The 11653-nt window shown below is 47.2% G+C and overlaps 1 long non-coding RNA gene across 1 annotated transcript; it reads left to right on the top strand.

Moving 5' to 3' along the window:
- Nucleotides 1-8941: 8941 nt before the first annotated feature.
- Nucleotides 8942-11132, top strand: LOC121137035. The gene is made up of 2 exons (XR_005874243.1): nucleotides 8942-10344; nucleotides 10566-11132. It is a non-coding gene; the product is annotated as an uncharacterized LOC121137035 (long non-coding RNA).
- The last annotated feature ends 521 nt before the right edge of the window (nucleotides 11133-11653 follow it).

Below are 11653 nucleotides of genomic sequence, written 5' to 3'. Positions count from 1 at the left end.
AATTTTAAACAAAATTTTACTCTCGGTTTTTCGGCGAGGGAAACCTTTCATGAATTTCTCACTCCATACTCATACTCCCGGAAGCCAGGCGCCTGTTTTCCCTTCGTCTGTCTCTGAACTCTGATTTACGCGGGGTCCGTGAAGTCACATTCATCCTCGTCACCCCGCATCCGCTCCTTGATGTTTTCCCTGCTCATCCAGGCTCTCTCTTGCTCCTTTGGATTCTTTAGTATTCTGAGACAACACTGTGCACAAGTTGTAACCTGGCCGTGTTCTGTCGGCTGTGTGGTGTCATTGACTATTGGTCATTGTCCTGTAAACTGGTGTATAGGGGCAATGACGATAAACAAATAAAACAGGAGGCCTCCCAAATAAGAATTGCACCATGTGTCTGAATGAACATTGTCCTCCCAAATGGTCTTCATTTGAAGTACCTTTGGCAAGGGCCTTTAGCCCTCATTTATGAATTATATGAGAAATAGATTTACTCTTTATTATAACTCTGGGCACATTGTCCCGAACAGTTTTTACTTAGCTTATTAATCTATCTTACTTTTCAAAGATGATTATATAATAAATTGTTAAAAATTGTTATTATTATGCATGTGTATGTTTGTATGTGTGTATGATATGTGTCTTAGCGTGTGTGTGTGATGTGTGTGCTAGCATACATACCATAGTGTGTGTATGTGTGTGTATGGGGTGTGTGTGTGTGTATGTGTGTGGTATGTGTGTATAGGGGTGTGTGTGTATGTGTGTGTGTATGTGTGTGTGTGTGTGTTTAGGACAGAGGATAATTTTGTGGAGTCAATTCACTGCTGCCTTTATGTGGGTCCCAGAGACCAAGCTCAGGTTACCACACTTGAACAGTGAGTACCTTTACCCACTGAGCCATTCACTGACCTCTATTCCCTGGCCCCCAAATACTTTCACATCTAATTATGACAGCATTCAGCCAGTAAAAGGCCATTATGGGTGACATAGGTAGGTGGACTTTTCTTTCCCACCAGCAAGTTCCCAAATAACCACACAGAGACTTGTTATTAATTATAAATGTTCAATTGATAGCTTAGACTTGTTTTTAACTAGCAAGCTCTTACAACTTAGATTAACCCAGCCGGGCGTTGGTGGCTCACGCCTTTAATCCCAGCACTTGGGAGGCAGAGGCAGGCGGATCTCTGTGAGTTCGAGGCCAGGCTGGTCTACAGAGCGAGTTCCAGGACAGCCTCCAAAACAATACAGAGAAACCCTGTCTCGAAAAACAAAAAACAAAACAAAACAAAACTTAGATTAACCCACAGTTACCTACCCTCTGCCACATGGCGGTGCCTTTGTCAACGCCCCAAGTCCATCGCTTCCCTCTGTGTCTCCTCACAACCCTCAGACTCTTCCCTTCTTCCCAGTATCTTCTTAGTTTGGTTCTCCCGCCTAATCTTATCCTGCCCAAGGTGGCCTCCAACTTGAGGTGATCCTCCTGCCTCAGCATCTCGAGTACTGAGGTTACAAGAGTATGGCCTTCTGGCCTTTCCTGGAAACTAAGCCAGCCCAAACCTTCTGGCACTACAGGGCCCATCAGCTTCCTTGATGCACACGTTCGTAAAGGCTTTCTTACAGAGTCTGCTCAGGCCACCACAAGAGAACGCCACAGGCTGAGCAGTTTGTAAACAGCGCCAGTCTCTCTCTCCCGGGAGTCTGGCAGGACACAGTCTGGGCTCCTGAGTGTCGGCGGCATGTGCTGAGAGCCACTGCTCTCGGAGAAGGTCGTCTTTTTTCATCATGGTGCCTACGTTACGCCTCACCTAACGACCTCCCATGTCATAGATGACTAGGATGTCAACATGGGATTTGAGGAGGGTGGGCAGGAGAGCACAGACGTTCTATATATAGTGCTTAACAATCTATGATGGATGCTTCCCGGATTGTGGATGCTTCCAAATCCAACGGCTGGCAAAATATCCTGTAGGCATAGGACCTCCTACATCGCATCTGCCAGTCTGATCTCAGCTGCTGGGATTTCGCTGCTGCTTAAACAAAGCCTAGAGGCTTTGGGTCTCTACGAGGACTCCTAGCATATCTGCCTCATTAATTTCTTTAGTTCTGTTAAAGCACATGTCACATGAAAGTGACTGTCCTAACAGTTTGCATGTCCGGTTCAGCTGTGCTAAGTACACCCAGGTGCTTGACCAATGTCCAGAACTCTTCTCATCCTGTAAAACTGAAGCCCCATACTCATTGAGTGGGATGCTTATTCAGTGAGAATGCCCGGCTTTTCTCAGAGCTGGTGGCAACCGTCCTATTTTCTATTTCTGTGAACTTGCTTGCCCAGATGCCTCACCTCCCAGAATTTGACAGTGTCGGTCATTCCCTTTCTGGCTTATTTCACTTAGCATGATTTCCTCAGAGTTAATCTATGTGCAGAGTGTATATCAGGATTTTTTTCCTTTTAAAATCTAGGGTTCGAGGCCGGGCTGGACCGATAGCCTCCAAAACAATACAGAGAAACCCTGTCTCGTAAAAACCAAAAAAAAAAATCTAAGTAATATTCCATGTACACAAATATAACATTCCATTTATACATTCATAATCATAGATGAATACTTGTTTTCTTCCGCCTTTTGTTGTTATAATATTCATATGAACATGGGCAGGCAGCTATCTCTTCAGAACCTTGTTTTAATTTCAGATCTTTTGGATATACCCCAAAGTGGAATTGCCGGGTTATGTGGTAATTCTGTTTTGAAGTGTTTAAGGATCCTCATATGGTTTCCATAGAAACTGCATCATTTTTACAGTCCCTCCGATCCTGGCACTGTGGTCATTCACTCCAGTATCATTTTCACTATGCTCCCTGCCAGTGAGCTCAGAGCGTTTGGATTCAGGCTGTTTTGCATTATTTGTTTCCTGTATATTTGTTCCTTAGTTACTTCCCTCGTTGCTAATGACAGTGTACCCTTAACAACAACAACAGAAAGTTAAGGAAAGAAAGATTCATTCTGACTCAGCTCTAGCAGACAGCCCAACATAGCAAGGAGACCCTGGCAATGTGATCTTGAGGCTGTTGGTCTCCACACAGGTACTGTCACAAAAGAGTGTGATATTATGCCCTGCTCGGCTAGCCTACGGTCCTCCTTTTTTTTTATTAAAAATTTTTTTTCGTTTTATAAACAACCCCAGTTCCCCCCTCCCCTTCTCCCTCTTCCTTCCTTGCCACTCCTTAGAAGGGGTAAGGCTTCCTTTGGGGAGTCAACAAAGTCTGGCATACCAAGCGGAGACAGAACCAAACCCTCCCCCCTGTATCAAAGCTGAGCAAGGAATCCCACCACAGGGAATGGGCCCCAGAACCTACATCCAGTAACTGATGGAAACAGATGCAGTGACCCACAGTCAATCACTGGGCTGAGCTCCCGCAGTTCAGCTGAAGAGAGGGAGGAGGGGTCATATGAACAAGGGGTTTCAAGATCGTGATGGGGAAAAACCACAGAGACAGCTGACGGGAGCTAGCAGGAGCTCAGGGGCTCTGGCCTGAGAGCTGGGGAACCTGCAAGGGACTGAACCAGACCCTCTGAATGTGGGTGACAGTTATGTGGCTTGATCTGTTGCCAGGGAGCTGGCAGTGGGATGGGGACTTATCCTGAGCGCGCTTACAAAGTGAGGGACCCAGGGGTATGGTGCTGCCTTAGCTGAGTCTTCACCTCAGTTAACCTAATCAACAGAAGCCTTCACAGGCATGCCCAAAGGCTAACCTAACCTAAATAAGCCTCCGCAGCTGTGCCTGGAGGCCTGTCTCCTAGGTGATTTCAGAGTCGGCCAATCAAATCACCAGCTTCACCATTTTTGTTTCAGAGAACTACCCCCAGGAAGATTTTTTTTTCTCAAATATGTCCCAATTCCCCTGGAACAATACTGAGCGCAAGTAGAAATCCAACTAGAAAGTTCTTTATGTCCCGCTTCCTCTCTGACTCTGGCCAGGGCAGACTCATCATGATTCCTCAAAAACATCATGGCTTTTACTCAGGAGTAATTTCAACAAACAGGTGCCTTTACCTGATATATCCACATACTGTGATTTCTACATGAATTCGTCTAGATTCCAGGTGGCGGGGCAAACTCTGTGTTGGAGAAAGACCGAAGCATAGTTAGTTCCTCATTTGCCATGCAGGGTCACCCTAGTCTGGAATAAAGAGCCTTGGGCTGAGAGTTGGGAAACCAGAGCGTGGATCCGAAATGTTCACTTCTGTGAATGCTGAGGCAGTCCCCATTTGACAAATGGGCGTTGCCACTCCATGGGGCTGCTTGGAAGATACAGTGAGAGGGAAAACACAGTGTCCATCAAAGTGTTTGCATTATACTGCGGCCTGTCATGTCACCCTACTGCAGGAAAGGGGACGCTGTGACGCTCATACCCCACCCACTCTATAAACATCATCAAACACTGTAGGACACACCAAGTCAAACCAAAGGCTCTCCTTGCATGCAGAGGAAGACATGGTGGGGGCACTTTTGGTAGTCCCACCCAGACTGGCTCCATAAATATAGATGCCCTCTGGGTCTTAGTACCTTTGGGTCCTGATGGGGAAGTCCTGTGTATATGTCAATAAAGCACTGTTGGCCAATAGGGAAGCAAGATAGGTGGGACTAGGAGTCCAGGAGGATTCTAGGTAGGAGAAACATAGGGAGTCATCATGTAGCCTGCCAGAGAAGTAAGATGTCCGTCCGGTAAGAGAAATACTTAGATGGGTTAAATACTTAAGTCAAAGATAGCCAGTAAGAAACAAGCAAACAGCCAACAACTTCATAATTAATACAGCATCCTGTGTGTTTATTTGGGGACTACAATGCGGCAGAGCCCAGGTGACTGGTGGGGAAAAACCAAAGCGGCTGGCAAGGAAAAGGCTTCACTCTACAGGGTCCCCTGTCCTATACCTTCCAGCCTTGTCAGTAGCCAGTGGTCTTTTTTTCCTCTAACTCATATTTCCAAAACTCAAAGGAAAAACACCCTCATTGTTCCCCGAATTCGACCACCTGATCTCCGGCAGCTGACAGACACAATGCCCAGATTGCTTCCGAGAGGATGCTGGCACATTCCAAAGGAAAAGTCTTTGTAAGCTGGATGCTGGCCAAACCAAGAGAGCCAAGACGTTTTCTCCCTTCACTGGACATTTGGGCCACTTTGTTCATTTGTTTTACAATAAATACACATAATTTTACTAAGCAGAGGAGCTAATTGTCCGTTTTTAGTTAAAAAAAATATTAGAATCTGGAGAGACTGGCACTAGCGTGCTGCTCTTGCAATGGTCCTGAGTTCCATTCCCAGCACCAAGCTGTTGTAGTTTGTTTGTTTGTTGGGTTTTTTAACTCTTGCTTTTTGGAGGCCTGCCACTCAGCACCCAAATAAATTTCACGGAAACGTACTCTTTCTTATGATTAAGTCTTAGGTTGGCCTTAGCTTGTCTTATTTTTAGCCAGCTTTTCTTAAATTATTCCATCTACCTTTTGCCTCTGGACTTTTTATCTTTCCCTATTCTATATACCTTTCTTTATTTCTTACTCTGTGACTGGCTGTGTGGCTGGGTGACTGGCCCCTGGTGTCCTCCTCTCTTTCTCCTCTTCTCTCTTCTTCCTTTTATTCTCTCTACCTGGCAGCCCCACCTATTTCTCTCTCCTGCCCAGCTATTGGCCATTCAGCTCTTGACTAGACCAATCAGGTGTTTTAGGCAGGCAAAGTAACACAGCTTCACGGAGTTAAACAAATGTAACAAAAGAAAATGCATCTTTGCATCACTAAGCAAATGTTCCACAGCATGAAAGAATTTAGCACGGCTTTAGCTGATATTCCATGACACCAACCCTAGGTGGCTCATAGGCAGCTTTGGGGTACCTTTGGGGTACCGAAGCCTCTGACCTCTACCAGCACCTTCCCTCATACACATATCCACACACAGACACAGATGGCACATAGACATAATTTAAAATGAAACTAAATATTTAAAAAAATGTGGTTGGGAGATGACACCCGTTAGCAGAATACTCGCCTGCCATGTATAAGATTCTTGTTCAATGACTGAATGAATGCACGTGTGAATGAATAATCTGATTTAAGATAAAGCATCTTTAGTTTTATTTCAGTTGAGCTCTCTCTCTCTCCATACAATAATCTGAGAGTTCTCACAGTGTGAGGATACTCTGACAATTGCTGAGCTTTCTGCACCCAGGAAGAAGGCTGCAATGACAAGAATTGCTCTTTCTTAAGTTAGCTGCATAGGGAAGTGTATTCATTTTTTTTCTATCACTGTGATAAAACATCCCAACCAAGGCCCTTATAGAAGGAAGGGTTACAACTCCAGAGGGCTAGCATCCATGATGGTGAAACGTAACCTTCGTAGCAGAATCAGGAAGCCGAGGGCTCACATCTTGAACTGAAAACGTGAAACAGAAAGAGTGACTCTTATCCCTCAAAGCCTCCCTCCACCCATGCCATACATCCTCCGCAAAGGCCATGCCTCCAATGCACCCTCAAGCAGCACCCCTAACAGGGGACTAGTATTCAAATGTCAGGCACTATGGAGAACATCTTATTTAAACCTCCCCTGAATGTGACAAACCGTACCCAAGGCAGAGTTGGCCAAATGCCAGTGTCACGTTCCACCTTTTTCTCACACCAAATCTCAAGGGAGAGACGATGAAGACATGCAGTTAGGCAGTGGGGAACAAAGGCTCACAGGATTTTGTAACTGCTCCTGGGCATGGTCAGGAGATTCCAACGAGAACCTGGTCTTCCCTGTCATTATATTCAACAGTGAGGATCAGGGTGGGGTGGTGTCAGGTGATGGGGTGGTCCTTCTGTGTATTCATTTCTCTTATTGGCTGATGAATAAAACACTGTGTAGCTAGTAGCCAGGCAGGAAGGATAGGCGAGGCTACCAGAGGAGGAGAATTCTGGGAAGTGTAGGCAGACAGGAGTCGCCATGTGAGCCCAGGGAAGAGAGGACGCACCAGGAGTTCTCTGGTAAGCTGAGACCATTCAGAAATACATAGATTAATAGTAATGGGTTAACAATTAAGACAGAGCTAGCCAATAAGAAGCCCTAGCCACCGGCCAACAGTATTATAATTAATGTAAGTCTCTGTGTGTTCATTTGGGGCAAGGCGATTGTAGAACCAGGCAGGAAATCCCATAACAGGCAGGAGGCAAAAGAAGCAGGGGGCAGCCCCCTGGTTCTCTGCAGTCTGCATGTGGCAGAGACTACGTGGAAGTTGCCAAGCCTCTAACATGATATAAATTGGCCTTGGTTGGATAGAATAGCCAACATCCCAGTTCAGAATAAAGGACTCACATACACATGTGCATTTGAGTCAGAAGCGCATGCTTGGGACCTCAGATTCTAGGTCTCTAAGACAGGAAGCACCAAAAAGTATGAATGAGCAGACCCAGGGGCAAAGGGCATGAACAGAGGGTCCCCTAGTCCCCAAAGGTCATCTAGAAAAGGAGCAGAGAAAGGAGATGAACCAATTTTTTATGCAAAGCCTGGGTCATTCAAGAATGGGTCATTGAAATGGCAGAAATGAAAATCCTGGTGATTTACAAGTTTAAAGATTACACCCTCAAGCCAGGTGGTGGTGGCGGAAGACTTTAGTCCCAGCACACAAGAGTTAAAGGCAGGAGGATCTCCGTGAATTTGAGGCCAACTTGGTCTAGAGAGTTACTTCTAGCACAGCCAAGGCTACACAGAGAAACCATAACTTGGAAAACAAAACAAAACAAAAGACTATACTCGCTTGCTAGGCTTGGGAACCTGAGGTGTGAATGAAATTCCTATGGACTGTAGTGGTTTGACTGAGATGTCTACATAGTTTTAAGTATTTGAATACTTGATCCCTAGCTGGTGGCACTTTTCAGGGAGATTTAAGACATGTGGTTCATCCTGTACAGGCTCATCCCGTGCAGTTGCATCAACCAAACTTGTTTAGGGAAGTAAAATCATGAGGCTTGTTACCTTATGAACAACAGCCTCCAATATCTCAGGAAATTTTGTCCTTGGGCAAAGGGCTTGCAGGCTAGAGGCATTTTTGTTTTATGGTTGTCTTAAGCACAGTAATTAAAACATAACACATAACTTTGACTCTCACACATACAATGACGTTTTTATCACAGCAATAGAAAAGTAGCTAACACATGGATAATTTTTCCCCCTTTGTACAGCTTGGAAATAGAATTATGAGAAAACTTCAACCTGCCCCCAACACTGGTGAGACATATGGCTTACTCCTTGGGTTCCTGGGCTTTCCTGGTTTGTACAACATTCACCCCACCCCAAGTGCTAAGGAACGACATTTTTCGACACACAGCGTGATACCACAACGAGTCACTGGTATGACTGACTGCTTTTGCCATGCTGAGTCACAGTTTCCGGCTGTGAGGTCACCTCTATGAGTCATCTTTAAAACGCTTGGCCCACTTTCGTCCCTCCAGTTTTCAGTCCTTCCAGCAGGAATGTCCAGGAATTGTGTTACCGTTCTAGATTTTGAAGAGTCTTTCAGAGTGTGTTGTTCATATGGTCTCCTCTAGTCCCAATATTTCTGTCAGAAGAAATTTTGCAGGAAAAAAAAATTCTTGGAAGCTTCAGTGTTGTTTAGTCAATGTCTGGTGGTGAAAAACTAGAAAGCACAACACAAAACCCTGGAAAGCAAACAAGTTTTTCAGTAGGCATCGGTGGGCTGGGGTGGGGGGGTGGGCGGGCATTCGTGTCCCAGGTCTGCTAATGCAAGCCTGTAAGTAAGGTTTGAGAGGTACCGCAGGACGCGTGTGGAAAATGATTTCTCCAGCACACATTGCAAACTAAGTTTCTTTCTGTTTCGTCCGTTTTGTTTTAAGGACTTAATCAGTACAACGCTGGTTATTGGTAGGGTGTGGGGAGGCGTGGACACCAGAGAGAGAGAGAACAGTTGCCACACCAGGATCAGCGCCCACAGGGAAGAACCCTGGTGTCTGGGCTCAGGCTGCAGAGAAGTGGACCGCTGCCCTGCTTCCGTTCTGTCACACAGCGACAAAGGCTGGGAGCGCTGGAGAAATCTGGACGGAAGCAACCACCGCGCTGCGGGAAACCTACAGGGATTGCCAGACGGGAAGAGAGCGCTGCTCTCCCTCAGCTGCCTGGAGTCTCCCTCTAGTGCCCTGGTTGGCAGAGCTTTTCAGGGCTCTGTAGCGGAGGCCCAGCTGCAGCAGAAGGACGGACGGACGGAAGGTGGTGAGCGGTGAAACAACAGCTTAATAATTGGCTCCACCAGCACTCGCGCGCTCACACACTGTAATATGGTCTGTCTTGTTCCCCGGGATGCCTCCGCGCTTAGGAAGATCCCCGTGGTATGAAATGCAGGCAATAAGCATTTGTCGACGGAGGAGCGGAAAGGGCAAGCAAAACTACACTAGCTGTTCTCCAGTCTGCATTCAAAGGCAAGAAGCGTCCAAAATAACCTTGACTGTCCCGCCAGTTTCTAAGCTCGTTCCTGGCTCTATTTATACTTCTCCCAGCGGCCTTACCGCGGCGGGGCTGTCAGAGATAGCTGTAGCCTAAGGCTTTGGAGAAATGCCGGTCCAGAGGAAAAAGCCCTGCCCCACTACTAGCCGAGGGGCCTTGGGCACTTGGTATCTGAGGCTTGTTCCCCTGCTCTATAAAATGCAGGCATTGCTGCTGTGGGGTTTAAATAAGGCGGTCGTATCTGGCAAGTGTTTGTCACACATGCCAGTAAAGAGTGTACGCCACTCTTTACTCCCACCCAACACCCTAGAGCGATGGGCAGTGGAGGTGTGTGTGTGTGTGTGTGTGTGTGTGTGTGTGTGTGTGTGTGTGTGTGTGTGTGTGTGTGTTCTGGATTTCCCTCCCCAGCTCTCCAGCGCTAACCGAGGTCCAAGCTGGAGGGACACGGAATGGCTCGTGGCGGCCAGGCAGGCCAGTGGTTGGAGCACCGCGGCCCCGGCAGGCCAGGGCCCAGGCTCTGCAGACCAGGATAGTCCTTGGACTGGAGTTTCCAAACAGCCCTATAGCCGGTTTCCTAATACCGGAGTTTCAAAGCCAGCTCCCTCCCTCCTGAAACAAACGAGGGTGTGGCCGTTCCTCGCATTCACAACTAAACAAAACAAGGAGAGCACCCACCCCCTAGCCTCGCCCAGCTCCGGACGTTTTCCCAGGCGCCGGGTGCAGCCGAGCTGCGGGCGCACCCTAAGGCTGCTGCGCGCCCCAGAGCCGGGGTTCAGCCCCCTCCAAGGTCCGGCCTCGGGGTGAGCTCGCCCGGGAGCCTGTCCGGGTCCGACCCGCCGCCGCCGTTGCAGCCGGATCCTGGGCCGAGGTGTGTAGCTGGGCTCAAAGTCGTCCTCTCACGGGCCAGAATCCTGGGAATGCAGGGAAGCATCTGGCTGGCCTCTGGGCGGCAGGGAGGGGGTCAAACCTGGACTTTTTCGTTTTGTTTGGTTTTTGGTTTTTGCACAAAACCCTCCCCGCACCAAGGATTGCTGCCCGGGGAAGTGGAAGCCCGGGGAATGAGCAGGGAGCTTCTCGTTCCTTCTCCAGACCGCTTTCATCACGTCCACTCCCGAGGAACTGCTGGCGAAGAAGACAAACACGCCTCTTCCCCGTTCCGAAGACCCTGTCTTTGTGTCTGGAAGTTCCTTTCTCGGTCGTGGACCATCTGTGCCATCCCCAGCGGGTCTTTCCAGCTGGATTGTCGCCACCTCGTGGCAGGATCAGGTGGTCACATTGGCCCTTGCCCCTCGAGCCCTTTGCTCTCCTGGGTCCCAAGCGTACTTTTCTTTGTTTCTCCTACCAGCTATGAACTGGAATTTTATAATCCTGCTCTCTGGGTTTAGGAGGTGAACTGGGATTCCTCTGCCCCACCCACCCCAGTTACACTGCTCGCCTTCTTTAAAGAGAAACAAGTGTTATTCCGAGAGCCAGGAGTGACCGGATTGACAAGCCCGTGGGGGCTCCGTGTGAGGCGTCAATCCCCCACCAATTTCCCAGGAGACAAACTAATGATTAAGACGACCGACGCACTCTGTCTTGTTCCTACTGGTTAGTGATGCTATTATACTTGATGAGTATTATTACAGGACCCCTGTCATTAAAGACTCCCTGTTATTATTGTTATTATTATTATTTAGCATTTATAATGTATTCCTTATTTTCAAAGCACGCAGACTATTATCTCCCCGGACTTTCCAAAGACAACAGAGCGGCAAGGCAGGTGACAACTTCATTTCACAAAATAGGGAAACTGAGGCACTGTAATTAGTGCAGAGTTCTTGGATTAATGAGTCAACAGTAGTCATTTCTCCCCTACTGATTATTGCCTTACTCTGAAGTGTCATGGATTCCAGTAAATCGTAATCCTGACTTGGGAAACTAGTTTCTCACATCCACTTTTATGACCCACTTGTAATCACATTAGAATCCCCCAGTCAGGGAAGTTTTCAAACGGATGAGTCATTACTTCAAGCTCATTACTGAGCACCTGGGCTGTGTTAATTGTATTTTATTTTACAAGTCAAATTATTGTTATTATTGTTACTCGGTGTTTATAATGGATTCTGTTTAAATGTGTCTAAGAAATTCCAGTTTTTTTTAAGTAGTAGGAGGTCCTAATATCTGTAATATCATGA

The sequence above is a fragment of the Mesocricetus auratus genome, unplaced genomic scaffold (assembly GCF_017639785.1).
Source record: "Mesocricetus auratus isolate SY011 unplaced genomic scaffold, BCM_Maur_2.0 Super-Scaffold_100676, whole genome shotgun sequence".
In the NCBI taxonomy this organism is placed as follows: Eukaryota; Metazoa; Chordata; class Mammalia; order Rodentia; family Cricetidae; genus Mesocricetus; species Mesocricetus auratus.
This window is presented reverse-complemented; position numbering and strand designations above follow the sequence as displayed.